Raw genomic sequence first — 17,608 nt, forward strand, 5'->3', positions numbered from 1 at the left:
TGGTAACATGCAATGAGACGGGATTAGTTAATGATCTCATAGACTTTCGGTAGAAGGGTTATATTGGACTCGAAACATTAACTCTGTTTCTCTCTCCACAGACGCTGCCAAACCTGGTGAGCTTTTCTAGCACTTTCTGTTTTATTTTAGACCTCCAGCATTGGCAGTATTTCGCTTCTATTTCAGGGTCTCCCCATGCTGGGAGTTCCCACACCCCCAGTTCATTCAGGACCAACATAGCCTTGGAAGTTGAGTGATATGAGGTATAGCAGCCTCCATATGGATCCCCTATATATGGGGATGGCTGAGGGGGTGGGTGGAGGATGGCGTGATATAGGGGTGCGGGGGTTGGGGAGGGGGAAGGGTGTACAAACCAGGAAAGTGACTCAGAGCCCTGAATGTTCTGCTTTTGTTTCAATTATAAGATTAACTATGAGGGGCCCTGATGGAAGTTTTCCTGGTTTTTGGTTGGTTTGTGCTGGAGGTGAGGCTGGGAAGGTGCAAGTGGGTAATCCCACCCATTCCTCCCCCACCCCCCCATCCCCCAAAACTGTAGCTACACAGCAGATTTTCTAGCTCTAATGGGTCACTGGATGGGGTGCATCTGCCCAGCTGCCTCATGGAGCTGTCATTGATGCCATAAATTCTGGCACTTTGCTGGGGGAGGACACCTGGTATAACAGCAGGTTGTTGAGACCTGACTCTTCCCCCATGTTTAATAACATCCACTTTTGTCGTGCGATATCACCGCTTAAAGTGCTAAACTCAAATCCTCTTCTTAAAGCTTATTACCATCTATACATACGGAGTAATTAATAGCTGACACTGACCCAGAACTTGAAACCCAAATTCAACAGGACATGAGGTTTAAAAGCCTGAAAAGCTTTACTCCTCATAATGGCTGCTTAAGTCAGAAACACAATTGAGGTTACAAGATGATGTCACAACCTGTAAGTGTCTAGTTCAAGCATTTTAAGCAGATTATCCCAAACCCAGAGATGATGCAAGGCTTTTAACATCTTTGGACCAATTAGGATAAATCCTGACCTTGTGCAATAGTGTGACAGCAGCTGGTAAAGTCAATGGGAATAAAAAAGACATAAAAGCAAGTTTCCCATTCACAGTCTCCCATTTTACACTGCTGCACAGAATCAAACTTTACCTCACTGAACTTTCTATAGAAGCTGGACCACAACAACAACAACTTGCATTTTTATAGCACCTCTAGCATAGTAAATTGTCCCAAGGCACTTCACAGGAGCATCATCAAACATTAATTGGCACTGAGCAACACAAGGAGATATTAGGATGAAAGCTTGCACAAAGAAGTTGGTAAGGAGAGTTGGAGATGTGGAGAGGTTCCCCTAGGGTCACTTTGGCAAGGCAGCATACTTGGACCTGGAACTTCAGGAGCTAGGCTTGGAGAAATGGATCTGGAGGTTTCTGCACTCTATTCATTCCCAATTTTCCAGTGTCTTAATCATTAGAAAATTAGGAATCCTTTTGATGTCTGATTCTCTGAGCCTTGAAAAATCTGTCTTTGTTTTTTTCCATGTTGAGTTGTCATAAAACTTATTATCTTTGTTTCTCAAGACTTCAAAGAAATGTGGCAACATACCATAGCAACATACATACCAGAGCAGTGTCAATATTATCTCCTTCCATTGGAATTTTTCAAAACGACAATTAGGAAGAAGCAGTTCTGTACAATTAGGTTTCTTGGCACTCCTACATAAACCCACCATCAGAAACTCTGTTCTCTCACCACCAACTTCACCTCTCTCCGTGGTAACTGTCTGAGGCTGAATCAGACCTTATGCGACCTTGTTGTGATCTATGTGATCCTGAGATAAGCTTCTGACCACATCTGACTAATTTCCACCTCTGTAGCATCGCATGACACTGCCCCTGCCTCAGCTCATCTGCTGCTGAAAGCCACAGCTATGCCACCATTAGTCTAGTTTTGACTATTCCAATGTTCTCCTGGTTGGTTTCCTATCTTCCACCCTCCATAAACTTAAGCTCACCCAAGACTCTACTGCATCACCCTGTGCTCATGATTAAGCTACACTTTGATTTTAAAATTCTCATCCTTGTTTACAAACCCCTCCATGGCCTCACCCCGCCTGATCTCTGTAACCCCCCGTTGCTCTATATTCCTCTACTATATCTGCGCTCATCCAATCTGGCCTTTTGCACAGCCCCAATTTTAATCCCTCCACCGTTGGAGGCCATGCCTTCGGCTGCCTCAGCCTTAAACTCTGGACTTTCCTCCCTAAACCGCTCCACCTCTCTTTCCTCCTTTAAGATGCTCCTCCTCTGTCCTAATATCCCTTATGTTTTCACTCAGCGAGTGGTTATGCTCCGAAATGCTCTGAATGAAAGTGTGGTGGAGGAAGATTCGATCATTGCTTTCAAGAGGGAATTGGATAAGCACCTGAAGGAAAAAAAATGCAGAGCTATGGGAAAAGGGAAGGGGAGTGGGACTAGCTGAGTTGTTCTTGTAGACAGCTGGCATAGACTTGAAGGGCTGAATAGCCTTCTTCTGTGCTGTAACCATTCTATGATTTTATGAGCTGGATTTTATGGAGTGCCACGTTCCCTGCCTAACCCCTTCTCCACACCACTCCCACCCCCACCCCACTGGGTTATAAAGGGGGAGCCTCCCACGATTTCAATTGTTGTCCAGCATCAGGGGCAACGTTAATTGCTTCAAGTCGAGACTTCCGCCCCTATCTCAGGAGGAAGGCACACCTTAGAGAACTCAATAAATTGGTGGGTTAAATCATTGTTTGTCACATGGGGATGAAGGTGTCCAACTTCACATGTTCTGGGGCAGATATTTGTCAAGGCTGTTTGTTGGTCACTTTGACCTGCATGGTTATCCCATTAAAACAGAAAACCGAGGCATGCCATAGGTACACATTAAGCATTTGCCTAATAATATTGTCAATGACTCTAGAGTTATGCAACTAATCTCAGTTGCTTCAGTCCACATTACAGTGTCATTTTAAAGAACTAGTTTACTTTTTATCTGCTCGCTGCTTATAATTAATGATGCTAATCTTTTACATGAAGGACAGTATTTTGACAAGAATTGGCAAATTTTTTGTAGGAGAACAACTGTTGTCAGGAACCTGGATCGTCATCAGCAGACAAGACATAATGGACTGTCAAGAGCAAATAGTCATACTGCTCTTGCTGTCACTTTATGATTAAGTGTAAATAAAAGCTTGTGTTATAAAGTAAATGGAACAATGGCAGAAAAGCTGAAGATGCACTTTTTCCATTTTGGCCAAGTTAATTGTGAAACGTATTTAAGTTAAACCTGATTTATTCCAATCACTTGAACATAGCTGATGTGCACCCCTAGTAAAATTGTGTTGAGTGTCACTTCAAACTACAAGCCAAAAACATACTTCACTGGAATTAGATTCAAGGTTAGATCAGCGTGAGACAATATAAAAGCAAGTCAGCCATTACAAAAACAAAATGTTTCACAGCTCTCAAGCTCATCTGCTACCATCATTCAATAGCTTTAAAGTGGAAAGTATTCAAAGTATATATCAGATGCTTAGAACACAAATAAATTTTGTCACAAATAAATCTGCTATGTTGTTTTATTTTATCCAGTGGCTGCTACTTAACAGAACAGCGCATTACACTGATCCTCTGGGTCAAGCCTGATTGTTTCACCTTGCACGCCCAGCCAAAAGAGCATTGTTGCCACTTTGAAAGGTTCTCAGGCAGGCAGAGTTCCAGCAACAGTCAAGGATAGTCAACTGTAAATACTCAAACTGAAAGTCTTTTGTGCTGGTTGCCAGTCTAAGTTTTTAGATAGTATGGGAGCAGATATATCCCACTGGTAAGCAGCTTTTCCAAGGTCAGACACCTCTGGATCAATACGGCTTTCCTTGGACTCCTGTGTGCAGCAAAGAGGGGAGAGTTTAATTCCATTTCCTTCTGCTGGATTTGAACCCAGATACCAAGGATCAAAAGACACTGTCCTTATCCAATATTCTATTGATTACTGGTGTTAATGTGCACATTGTACAATAATGCAAAGTAAGCCATAATGAAACAATGGAAATTAAAATCGGATGAAAGGGCAGCTTGGGCAGCTAATTCGTTATCACCCATTTTGAACTATTGCACAAACCTTAAAAATTACTTTCACGTTCAAGCCAGCTTCCTGATGCTGACTATTATCCAGTGACTCCTTCTTTAAAGTGCATTGTTCTGGATGTTGGGTAAGGATTAAATGGATGCCAAAATATAGAAAGTATGTTCTTTTCGATAACACTTCATACTTTTACTTTGATAAGCCTAAAAAATGACCTAAAGGAAAATTGTATTTGAATTTTCAGAATTCACAAGCTTATACATGGCTTTGGGTCTAGTCTTGGAACTTTTGCCAAGGAATCTTTGTGTGTTTAGTATCGAAAACAGCTCCAGAGGCCTCGTGGCTGGCTATCTGTAGCAGCAGAAGAAAGCAAACAAGAATAAAAGGGCATTCAGCCCAAGTAGTCGGTGTCTATGACCATCTGATTGTCCTATCTGACAGCAAGAATACAACAGCAGAAGTCAGAAATGTGGTGTCTAGGAACAAAAAAGGAAGAAAATATTTAAAAAAAAGACTTGCATTTATATAGCACTTTTTACAACGACAGGACATCCCAAAGCACTTTACAGCTAATGAAGTACTTTTGAAGTGCAGTCACAATTATAAAGTAAGAAATGCAACAAGCAGACAGCAAGCTCCCACAAATAGCAATATGGTAATGAGCAGAGAATCAGGTGTTTTTTTGGGGATGTTGAATGGGGCATAAATATTGGGCTAGGGCACTGGGTACATCGTCCTTGCTCTTCTTGGAAATAGAGACATAGGGGAGAATTTTCTCCCCGTCGGGCAGGCCAGTCGGGAGTGGGTGCGGAGCCAATCGCCACCCCCGATCGGCTGCGCGCCGTCAAAATGCATGGGCAGGCCAATTAAGGCCCGCCTGGTGTGACATGCACCCGGAAGCACCCAGCGGTACCTGTGTCGGCAGGGGGAGGAGGGAGAGTCGGGGCCCGCATGCGTGTGAAAGACAAGCAATGTTTCAAATAAAAAAATAAAATTAGTCAGACATGTCGCCTCGTGTGACAGTTATCACATGGGTTGAGACATGGTTATGAATTTTAATAAAAATTTTTATTTAATTTATAAACCCTTCATGAAACCTCATCCCGCCCGTGGATGAGGTTTCATAATAAATGTGAAGGCCGCCTGGACTCTTTGCCTGCCCGACAACCTTAAGGTTGGATGGGCAGCCCTGTCAATCACTTCAATGAGGTAATTAAAGGCCTTATCAGGCCTTTGACAGTTCAGAGCAGGCGCAGCTTGGCCTAAATAGCCAAGTGGTTATGGTACTGGGTTTGTAACCCTAAGATCAAGAGCTCAAATCTCACAATGGCAAAACTATGAAACAATGTAACTTCATCTGAAACAGATGGAAGTGGATTTTTAGCTTGGCCTAAATAGCCAAGTGGTTATGGTACTGGGTTTGTAACCCCATGATCAAGAGTTCAAATCTCACAATGGCAAACTATGAAACAATGTAACTTCATCTGAAACAGATGGAAACAGGTTTACTCAAAAAGAGTATCAAGAGTTCAAATCTCACAATGGCAAACTATGAAACAATATAACTTCATTTGAATAGGAACAGATGGAAATGTGTTTGTACTCAAAAGAGTTACATCTACTTGAAAAAGTTACATCTTCTCCCCGCTTGGCCTAAATAGCCAAGTGGTTATGGTACTGGGTTTGTAACCCCAAGATCAAGAGTTCAAATCTCACAATGGTAAACTATGAAACAATGTAACTTCATCTGAAGCGGAACAGATGGAAATGTGTTTGTACTCGAGAGAGTTACACCTTAGCTTGGCCTAAATAGCCAAGTGGTTATGGTACTGGGTTTGTAACCCCAAGATCAAGAGTTCAACTCAGGAATCCGCCCCTCCGTCCTTTTGCCTACGGCCATACTAGTCTGAAAACACCCGATCTCGTCTAATCTCGGAAGCTAAGCAGACTCAGGCCTGGTTAGTACTTGGATGGGAGACCGCCTGGGAATACCAGGTGCAGTAGGCTATCCATGCCTTTTGGCACGGCAAAGAGGGGCTTTTTGTATGGACTGCTGCTGCACACGTTCCATTTTCTCGCCCTTGTCCGCCGCCCGGACACGCCCTGGCGTGCCTTGTTGCCGTCCAGCGGCGGAGGCCCCCGATTGGAGGCCCTCTATGGAGGTGTCCTCCCCCTTTCTATCGGGGACCTGGGTTGGAGGGTGTTGCATGCAGCAGTCCCCTATAATAAGAGGTTCATGGACTCTCAGGACACGTGCCCTTTTTGCGGTCTTGTGGAGTCCGTGGACCATGTATACATAGGGTGTTGTAGGCTGCACTCCCTTTTTAGTTACTTGAAAAACCTTTTATTGATGTTTTGTTTTCACTTCAGCCCCACGCTCCTGATCTATGGGCACCCGGTGCGGAAGGGGGTCGGGAAGGAGGAGGACCTCCTCGTGAACCTGCTCCTGGGCCTGGCCAAGTTGGCCATTAACAGGTCCAGGCAGTGGGCGATCGACAGGGGAGTCCCGCCCGATTGTTCGTCCCTCTTCCGTGGCTACGTTCGCTGCCGGATGTCCCTGGAGAGGGAGCACGCGGTGTCTGCTGACAATCTCGAGGCCTTCCGTGCTCGGTGGGCACCGCGGGGACTGGGGTGTTTTGTTGACCCCTTTAATCACATTTTGATTTAAAGTTTGTAAGGTTCCTTTAAACTTTGTCCTTGGTTTTACAGCTGACTGAATTAGGGGCTGTGACTGATTTATCCCAATTTTGTTGATTTGGTTTTCATTTAAAAGATTATCAAGAGTTCAAATCTCACAATGGCAAACTATGAAACAATGTAACTTCATCTGAAACAGATGGAAACGAGTTTGTACTCGAAAGAGTTACATTAAATCTGGTCATAAACCAGCTGATCGCTGCCATGTTGTGGTATCGGCTGGTCACTTTGACCCCTCCCCCGGACTTTGTCACAAGAATCCAGAAATTGTTAGTCGACTTCTTCTGGGACAAAAGATTGCACTGGGTCGCTGCTAAGGTTCTGAGTCTCCCACTTAGGGAGGGTGGTCAGGCGCTAGTGTGCCTACGCACACAGGTGGTGACTTTCCGCCTTCAGACCCTGCAGCGATACCTCTACGTCGAGCCTCCTCCTAGATGGTGTGCCCTGACGACGTATTTCTTCTGTCAGGTGCACAGCCTGAATTATGACGTGCAGCTCCTGTTTATAGAACAGATGGGCCTCGGTGGCTCCTTGCAGGCGTTACCCGTCTTTTACCAGGACCTGATCAAAGTCTGGAAAGTGGTCGCCTCGCGACGCAGCTCTCCCCCGTCAGGAGTAGCGGCTATCGTCAGAGAGCCGCTGCTCAGGAATCCGCCCCCCGTCCTTTTCAGTGGTTGGCGGAGAGGAGGGCTGTGGCCGCAGGGGTGACCAGGATCGGGGACGTGCTGGGAGGCGGAGGACTGGGCTGGATGCTCCCGCAGGAGTTGGCGCGTCGCGCGTCTGTGAGTGTCCAGGTCGCAGCCGATGCCATCCAAGACCTGAGAACGGTCGTGCTCGGACCCGACGTTATTTTGGGTCTTGAGGTGGCCCAGGTGCGCGGTGGTCTTCCGTCTGAGCATTCCCCTGTTCGGACAGAATTCCACATTGGCCCCAAGCCCCGAACCCTCCCTCGGGTGCTGGTGCCCCGCAATATGAGCCGCCTCGGGGACCTGCCCTCCGTGCCATTTGGCACGGCAAAGAGGGGCTTTTTGTATGGACTGCTGCTGCACACCTTCCATTTTCTTGCCCTTGTCCGCCGCCTGGACACTCCCTGGCGTGCCTTGTTGCCGTCCGGCGGTGGAGGCCCCCGATGGGAGGCCCTCTACGGAGGTGTCCTCCCCCTTTCTATCGGGGACCTGGGTTGGAGGGTGTTGCATGCAGCAGTCCCCTATAATAAGAGGATGCATAGGTTCACGGACTCTCAGGACACGTGCCCTTTTTGCGGTCTTGTGGAGTCCGTGGACCATGTATACATAGGGTGTTGTAGGCTTCACTCCCTTTTTAGTTACTTGAAAAACCTTTTATTGATGTTTTGTTTGCACTTCAGCCCCACGCTCCTGATCTATGGGCACCCGGTGCGGAAGGGGGTCGGGAAGGAGGAGGACCTCCTCGTGAACCTGCTCCTGGGCCTGGCCAAGTTGGCCATTAACAGGTCCAGGCAGCGGGCGATCGACGGGGGAGTCCCGCCCGATTGTTCGTCCCTCTTCCGCGGCTATGTTCGCTGCCGGATGTCCCTGGAGAGGGAGCACGCGGTGTCTGCTGACACGCTCGAGGCCTTCCGTGCTCGGTGGGCACCGCGGGGACTGGGGTGTTTTGTTGACCCCTTTAATCACATTTTGATTTAAAGTTTGTAAGGTTCCTTTAAATTTTGTCCTTGGTTTTACAGCTGACTGAATTAGGGGCTGTGCCTGATTTAACCCAATTTTGTTGATTTGGTTTAATTGGTTTCAATCAAAAGATTATCAAGAGTTCAGAGCGGGCGTGCAGCCGACTCCGGTGCGTGCCTACCGAACTGAAGATTGGAATGACGCGCGGTGAGGTCGGGACGCACGCCCGATGTCACCGCGCGTCAATTTAGGCATTGGCGTACAGGGCCCGCCCCCTCCCCACCCCCATGCTGAACGGAAGCTTCTGGCCATAAGGTTTCTTCACATCTACCTGCGAGGGCAGATGTGACCTCGGCTTAACATCTCACCATAAGACAAATGAAAAAGGAACTTAAGCACCTCTTCAGGTTCAAAGGTCCTGCCAGGGCTGGAAACTGAATAAAATATTTGGCAAGTATTCATTTCAGAACAGAAAGACAATTAAAATACAAATCTGTGCAAAGGCATCTCAATGTGCCATTTGTTATTTCATTTTGTTGTTTAATTTTGATTTAATTAACCAAACTATGAATAATAAATCCCATTGGTACTTATCTTCTCAGTGATTTCCACCAATAAGACATGATTTGAATGGTGCATCCATGAAATTTGCAAGGAGTGATCTTTTCTGAATATAAGCGAGGCATTTTTAAAATGTCACTTCCTTTTCCCTTTGGAATATGTGCCACATTAGAATGCTGGCACTAACAGGTTCCTAAAAGTTGACTTTTCTTATACACTAATATCATAAGAATAAGTAACTTTCAACTCATATAAAACAGATATAAACACACACACACACACATGCACACACAGACACAGACACACACACACAGACACAGACACACACAGACACACACATAGGGTTTGAGCAACTTGTACCAACAGAATTGATCAGTGAAGTACTGTTCTGCCGAGGGCGATGCCTTGGGGTGGGATATCTTTCCCTTTATTCTAGGTGAATAATAACATCAATCAAACAGTATAAATCATAGTTGTTCTACAGTTTGTCTTTTTTTCACCTTAGGCCCATATCAATTTTCAGCCTTTTGGAGAATGTGTGCAAAAAGACATTGCCGGTGTGTAAGACTGAAGCAGATGGAAATTGCTGCTTATAACAGAATTCACAATGAAGGGAAAGAGATTACGGTTTGAATCTGCTCAATAAACCTTTCGTTCCCGAAACCAATACCTTTTAGTAGAGACATTACAGAAGTGCATTGTATCGAAGCAGTTTAACAGGATTCAACACATTAAACAAAGTCTGCTTATCACACGTTCCATACTATTGGTGTAATTTGTCATGACTCTTATCCCCTGGAATATCATTTGGACAAGTAACTCTGAAAGATCTGTTAAAATGAATAAAAATAGCCTGCAACGACAGTGCCACCTTTCAGAATGAAGTTTACTCTCCTTCTCAATGGGTTCGAGTGCTTGTGCATGGTCCTTTCACTTACAGATCAAAGTTTTTTAAAAGTTCTCTGTAACAGTTCAGCTGGCGACACAACCTGATCTTGACCTTTAAGATAAATGATGGTTATTCTGCAATTCTGGTCAGGTTATTGTGAACCAGATAACAGAACTCATGGATCTCATTAACATATACTTTGAAAAAAATCCTCATTTTGTATGCAGCATCAGAAACAATTTCAGGGACACTGCAATTTTTTTTGTCACCCAAAGCGCATGGAGATACACTTTTCTATTCATTCAAAAATGTAATTTTGTGCCTCAGAACTCAAGCAATAGAAGTAATGATATCAAGACAATGATCACACTGCTCATCAATGGCTTACAGTATTGTGTCTCACATAATTAGGTTTTATTCAGCTTCCAATCTTAATTACAGGAAGGACATTTACACAACTAGCATTCGCAGAACCTGTACAGCTATCAGCATTCTAAGTAACTTGTTTTAAAACAGATTAGTCATCATGTATGATCACATCAAGTGTATTATTTTGAACAATGAAACGATGAGAAACTATGAATAGTCATGCTGACGATAGGGATGGTTCTATTGTTACATTAGTTGTAAAGTTAATCATACTAAAATGAAAGTGCTCTTTAGACTACACAACCTTTCAAACGAAATCAAGGAAATTATTCTTTTTTAACTGGCTTTTGAAAGAGAAGTGGCAGCACATTGCACTTTCGCAGGTAATGGGAACACCACTACCTGCAAGTTAATTCTCCAAATCATACGCCATCCTGACTTGGAAATAAATCAGCTTTCTTACATCACTGTGTCTCCTGCCAACGCTATATGGCTGCGCAAGATGGCCACCGATACCCATATGCACCTGTGCAATGGCCCGAGCATGCGCAGAAGCCCAATGATGTCACTGCTGGAGCCTGCAGCCCCGGAACTCAGAGTGGCAAAAGGGGGAAGGGAAGGATTAGTAGATGGGAAACTAAAATCCTTTCCTTGTGGGATATTTGACCGCAGTCATGTTGGTGAGTGTTTCTAAACTGTGTCTCACTATCCTGCTAATGGAAGTGGATTGTTGGTTGCTATGAGTGCTAACTGAGGCAAGAAACTAACAAGTTCCCTGTTCAAGCCCCACCTGTCAAACGGCAAGTGTGGTCCTTGCTACGCAGGTTCAGGTCAGGCCATGGCCGCTGTGCAGCCAATATCCACGGCTGGGACCTTTGTACAAACCCCATATGCACTTGTGGAGAGACACAGACAATGTTGCACATTACCAAGGAGTGTCCCCTCTACAGACTAAGTGGCAGACTAAGCACCTTAAACTCGACAAATGAGGAGGCTAACAGTTGGCCTCTGGGATTTGCATTCACTAAAATTTTCTGTGATTACAAATTTAACAGAAGCTAAGCATCACATGGCAACAGGGATGTATGAAAGAACAGAATTTGAATCTTGCTTAAGAGAGAGACATGTTGCCAAAACTTTTCATCTTGCACTCATCACGAAAAACACAAGAATGCCAAATTTCAAATGATCACAATTTATACTGAATGAGAAAAGGCTGCTGATTGGTTGGCAAGTCAACTCTGATTGGCCGAGGCATTGCCATGGAGAAAGCAATGGTGAACATTAGACTCCCTGAGTACCTGGGTAATTCAAAAAATGCACAAGGCTTGAACATATTCTTTTCATTTGCACAGAATGGGTCCCTGTGTATGAATGTGTGTCACTTCAAGCAAGTGTAAATGAGCCATGTTACAAGTTCTACTGATTATCTGAAATTTGTTGTCAGTGTAGCTATTAGCGCGGTCAGGACTGTTCAGCAAGTGCTGCCCAATCACAGACTTAGATCTAACAATAGACATTTTGCTTTGCCAACCAATCAGCAGCCTTTTCTCCTGTAGTATACATGGTTGTGATGGTTTTGAAATTTGGCATTCTTGCATTTGTCCTGATGAGTGCAAGATGAGAAACTTCAGCAACACGTCTCTCTTTACAGCAAGATTCATGTACCATACGCTGAGCATGAAAATGTTAGGACTAGGTCATTTGGGCACCTTTACTTGGCAGATGTGGTTTTCCCCTTCATAGGTATCCCACTCCTCCAAAGGCATTTTTAAAAATTACATGTTTAACCATGAGATGTGTGCCTTGCTGGCTAGGCCAGCATTTATTGCCCACCTCTAATTGCCCTTGAGAAGGTGGTGGTGAGTTGCCTTCTTGAGCCGCTGCAGTCCATGTGGTGTTGTTAAAGAGAGAGTTCCAGGACTTTGACCCAGAGACAGTGAAGAAACTGCAATATATTTCCAAGTCAGGATGGTGTGTAACCTGGGGGGGATCTTGCACGTGGTGCTGTTCCCATGTATCTGCCGCCCTTGTCCTTCTAGGTGGTAGAGGTTGTGGGCTTGGAAGGTGCTGTCGAAGGAAATTTGATGATTTACTGCAGTGCATCTTGTAGATGGTACACACTGCTGCCACTGTGCATTGATGGTGGAGGGAGTGAATGTTTAAGGTGATGGATAGGGGTGCCAATGGAGTGGGTTGCTTTGTCCTGGATGGTGTCAAGCTTCTTGAGTGTTGTTGGAGCTGCACTCATCCAGGCAGGTGGAGAGTATTCCATCATACTCCTGACTTGTGCCTTGTAGATGATAGGCATACCTTTGGAGAGTCAGGAGATGACTGGCAACACCAATTTTCTTTGCTGCTTTTCTTGCAGTTCTACCCTCTTAATCTGCTCTCCTCTGGCTTACTGGGGCTGCTTTTCTTGAATTGCTGGGATATGCAGCAGATAAGAATGATTCTAGAAACCATGATGGGTAAAGATATCCCTCTATTGGTTCAGAATTCCAAAGGATGGGAGATGAATGCAGCAGGATGTGTATTGTACATGTGCTGTGCTTCTGCCTGTAGTTGTTTGCATAGGTTAGCCATGCTTGGAGCCTCCTTTCCAATTTTTACTCACCTTCAAATAAAATGGGCATAGCAGATTACTTCAAAACACTTGGCACAGTGGTGAAACAAGCAAGGTCCTAACTTTGATTCCATTTCATCAGTTGCATGCCAGAGTGCAATTGGCTGTGGGGAAAGTTCCTTGGAGCCAGTGCATGCTTAGGAAGCTACTCCTGCTGTGTTCTTACTGGGATGCAAAAATATCCTTGACAGATCATAAGGGTAAAGAAAACTTGCTCTCAAAGCACTCTACAACCAGTTGAAGCACTTTTGAAGTGTAGGCACGGGTGTAATGGTAACCAATTTGCACACAGCAAGGCCTCACAAACAGTAATGTGATAATGACCAGATAATCTGTTTTAATGATTTTGTCTGAGGAATGAATATTGGCCACAACACTGTGGAGAATTCTCCTACTTTTCTTCTCTTGAAATATTGTTTTGAGGCCTCGGGATTCATAAGGAATGGCAGTGTGCACGGGGGTCTGATTGTTAAAATGGGCACCATCAATAACCCGCTGGACCCAAGCATGTTGCTGCCTTGCGCTGAAAAGCAAAAGCATTGAAGTTGTTGACTCTGTCAACAATGCAGTTGTGACCTTCATGATATATCTGCAGGCAGCAAACTGGCTGGTGCTTGATGTTGTGCTTGTCTGTTACCGATATCACAGCCAGCCCTTTCCCGCTCATTGCTGGTCTTTGTCTGCCAATTCCAGTGTTGTTGCAGAGCCGTAGACAGTTCCCAAAGTTCGCAGAAAACATACAATTTGGAAACAGAAATTGCCGCACCTCACCTTTTAATGAAAACAGTCGTTTTCTCTAGCCCCTCCAACAATGACTGTTCCATCTATGCAAGTTCAATATGTGGTGTTCACTATTGGATATGGCTGGAGTACAGCATGAATTAAGCATGTTAGTGTGCAACTCACAAATTCTGCTAACAATATAATAAATGTAAAATGGCTGAGGCACCTTAAGAAGAATCAAGCAATCCTATTTCCACTATGGTAACCAGCTTTATACTCGGTGCTGACAGTAATAACTAGGCAAGCATTTTGTTCATTCTCTTGACACCTGTAACATTACTGAGCAAAGAAATTCTTGAAAAACTTTCAACAATTAAAATTTGCCTTTGATTTAATTTGAATGGTAAGATTTAAAAGTCTTAATGCAAGCTTCTGCCAAGAATCATTACAAAAGGAATTGTAAAAATGGAGCAGGGTGTTGAATAAATATTGATCATTAAGGGGAAGTCATTTCTGACCAATGTGATTGAATTTTTCGAAGAGGTCACCAGGTGTATAGATGAGGGCAATGCATTTGACATAGTCTACTTGGACTTCAGCAAGACTTCTGATAAGACCCCACGTGGGAGACTGATAATGAAGGTAAGAGCCCATAGGATCCAAGGCAATTTGGCAAAATGGATCCAGAATTGGCTGAGTGGAAGGAAGCAGAGGGTAATGGTTGAGGGGTATTTTTGTGACTGGATGCCTGTGTCCAGTGGGGTTCTACAGGGATCAGTGTTGGGTGTCTTGCTGTTGGTGGTATATGTAAACGATTTAGACTTGAATGTAGGAGGATTGATCAATAAGTTCACAGATGACACGAAAATTGGTGGGGTGGTAAGTAGTGAGGAGGATAGCCTTAGATTACAGGAGGATATAGATGGGCTGGTCGGATGGGCTGATTAGTGGCAAATGGAATTTAATCTGGATAAGTGTGAGGTGATGCATTTGGGCAGGACAACAAGGCATGGGAATACACGATGAATGGTAGGACCCTGGGAAGGACCAGGGATCAGAGGGACTTTGGTGTGCATGTCCATCAGTCCCTTAAGGTAGCGGGACAGGTAGATAAAGTGGTTAAGAAGGCATATGGGATACTTGTCTTTATTAGCTGAGGCATAGAACTTAAGAACAGGGAGGTTATGCTGGAACTGTATAAAACACTGGTTAGGCCACAGCTAGAGCATTGCATGCAGCTCTGGAATCTGCATTATTGGAAGGATGTGGTTGCACTAGAGAGAATGCTGAGGAGATTTATCAGGATGTTGCCTGGGCTGGAGAGTTTTAGTTATGAGGAGAGATTAGATAGACTGGGGTTATTTTCCCTGGAGCAGAAGAAATTGAGTGGGGACATGATTGAGGTGTATAAAATTATGAGGGGCATAGACAGGTTGGACAGGAAGCAACCTTTCCTCTTGGTGGAGGGATCAATAACCAGGGAGTATAGATTTAAGGTAAGGGGCAGGAGGTTTAGAGGGGATGTGAAGAAGCATTTTTTCACCCAGAGGGTGGTGGGAATCTGGAACTCACTGCCTGAGAGGATGGTAGATGTAGAAACCCTCATGACATTTAAGAAGTATTTGGATGTGCACTTGTGATGCCATGGCAAACAAGGTTATGGGCCTAGTGCTGGAAAATGGGATTAGGATAGTTAGATACTTGTTTGACCAGAGCAGATTTAATGGGCAGAAGGGCCTTTTTCTTCTCTGTAGACCTCAATGATTCTATGATCACTTGAAACCAGGTTGCGAATTCCAATCAGCCTAAAGAAGGGAAAAAAACATCACCACAACAGTGATCATTAAAGCTGCTACATGTGATTAGTTTACGGAGAATTAACTTGAGCAGAATAGAAAACAAGGACATAGGAAGCACTTAATTCTTTATCTTTTTATCTTTATGCCACGGTCAGCACCTTCTTTATTCTTTAACACTACCATTAACACTGCCTTTGTCTTGTGTCAATTACATCTTTGTCAATCTCTCCTGAGCCCCCAACTACCCCTGACCTTCTATTCTGCTTCACCTCATCCACCCCCCACCCCGTTAAACAGTTTAAAATCCATCACCTTTCTACTTCTGTTTAGCTCTGAAGAAGTCACATGGACTCGAAATGTTAACTCTGTTTCTCTCTCCACCGATGCTGCCAGACCTGCTGAGTTCTTCCAGCATTTTCTGTTTTTATTTCAGATTTGTAGCACCCACAGTATTTTGCTTTTAGCACTTAATCCAATATCTTTGGTATTATTCAGCCAATTTCAAGTAGAAAGATGGAAACACCACCACCTGGAAGTTTCCCTCCAAGCCACTCACCATCCTGACTTGGGAACATATTGCCGTTCCTTCACTGACGCTGGTTCAAAATCCTGGAACTCCCTCCTTAACAGCACAGTGGATGTACCTACACCGTGTGGACTGCAGCGGTTCAAGAAGGCAGCTCACCGCCACCTTCTCAAGGGCATTTAGGGATGGGCAATAAATGCTGCCCAGCCAGTGAAGCCCACAGCCCGTAAGTGAATAAAAAAAAATGTAGAGAAAAATTGTGGAAGAAATAGGGGTAGGTTGGAATGCTGGGGCTGCTGTCAAATATGAAGATGTTTGTTGGTTCAGGTGTGTAGGGAATCATGTCCACACTACAAGCAATGTGCTGTAACAAATTTGAAGAAAGCCTTTTTTTGAGCAGCAGCTATTGCTGATGATTCTACCACACCCTTTTATTTTTCAACTTGTCCCATTATTATTCCACTTGCATTGCACTATCAGTCCTTTTGTCACTTAATCTTTACTTCCCTCCCATCCAGCCCCCACCTTTCTGCTCTCTGTACTTGTACAAAAATTCTTACACTTCTAGCTTCTTCCATTCTGGTGGAAGGTGATCGACCTGAAACCCTGTTTCTCTCTCTGCAGATCCGCTTTCAAACGAATGAGCTGGCTGTACTGTGAAGCATTCCCATTTCCTTCAAACAGGTTATTCTATTTTTGGGTCTTACCTTAGATTATTTTGCCTCTCATTTCTTACAAGTGCTCTTAGGGGTGAATCCCAGGCACTTATGCCTTTGAAAGCACCTATTTTTGCCTTAAAGAGCAAGACAAGCTTTCATTCATGTGCCTGGAAGAATTAACAGCAATCCCTACTTGATAATTTGCACTTCAATCTTCAAAAGCCGTAAAACATTGCATCAAACCTTGTTTTTGAATTGAAGAGAGCCATGCAACATTTACATTTTTATATTAATTTTTTGTCTGATTCCACGAGCAGAAGGGAACAGACCCAATCCAACACAGAGATTTGACTGATAACTTTTACAAATGTAGACCTTTTCTTTTGTTCACCTTGGCAATTAACTTCTTCATTTTGCCTATTCCTGTGAAGTTTGCATTCTGTTTGATTACTTTCTGACAGCTACAGACACCCGGGGCTGAAAGTTATAACATTTGGACCCACTTGCAGGCGGAGAGGCCGGCAGTGTGTCGGGAACCCAGAAGTTTGTGGAGGGAGCTTCCCGTGGCTTTTTAACTGAACCATGGCTTCCCAGTTTCCCGAACAAACAGAGTGGACGCACGTGATCATGACCCGCGCCTGATCGTTGAAACCTTAGTGTTTAACGGAATTCCGGGAAGGGGCAGAATGGAAACTTTCTACAAGTGGCTACCAAGAGACAACAACTGGAATGATGGAGTCTCAAAGAGGGAAGGCTACCACCGCATCCCAGCCCGGTCTCTGAGACAACCTGAAAAACATACTCCGGGCTATAAAAGCCCCCAGCATGTGGAAGGAAGAAACCTGTCCCTGAGGCCAAGCAGGCGTGGCTGGAATTCACTGAGGAAGGTGGGAAATGTTGGGGGGGTGGGCGGGTGGTTTATGCCCTCTCTCGTGGTGCGTTTGGAGGCAGGGAGGGTATTTAATCAGGTGGGTGGTTGGCTTGCGAGCA

The 17,608-nt window shown here is 44.5% G+C and overlaps 1 non-coding gene across 1 annotated transcript; it reads left to right on the forward strand.

Annotated features, from left to right (window-relative positions):
* The first annotated feature begins 6,011 nt into the window (after positions 1-6,011).
* LOC121279478 lies at positions 6,012-6,130 on the forward strand. Its single transcript, XR_005943415.1, has one exon. It is a non-coding gene; the product is annotated as a 5S ribosomal RNA (ribosomal RNA).
* The last annotated feature ends 11,478 nt before the right edge of the window (positions 6,131-17,608 follow it).

Source organism: Carcharodon carcharias, chromosome 6, assembly GCF_017639515.1.
Source record: "Carcharodon carcharias isolate sCarCar2 chromosome 6, sCarCar2.pri, whole genome shotgun sequence".
NCBI lineage: Eukaryota > Metazoa > Chordata > Chondrichthyes > Lamniformes > Lamnidae > Carcharodon > Carcharodon carcharias.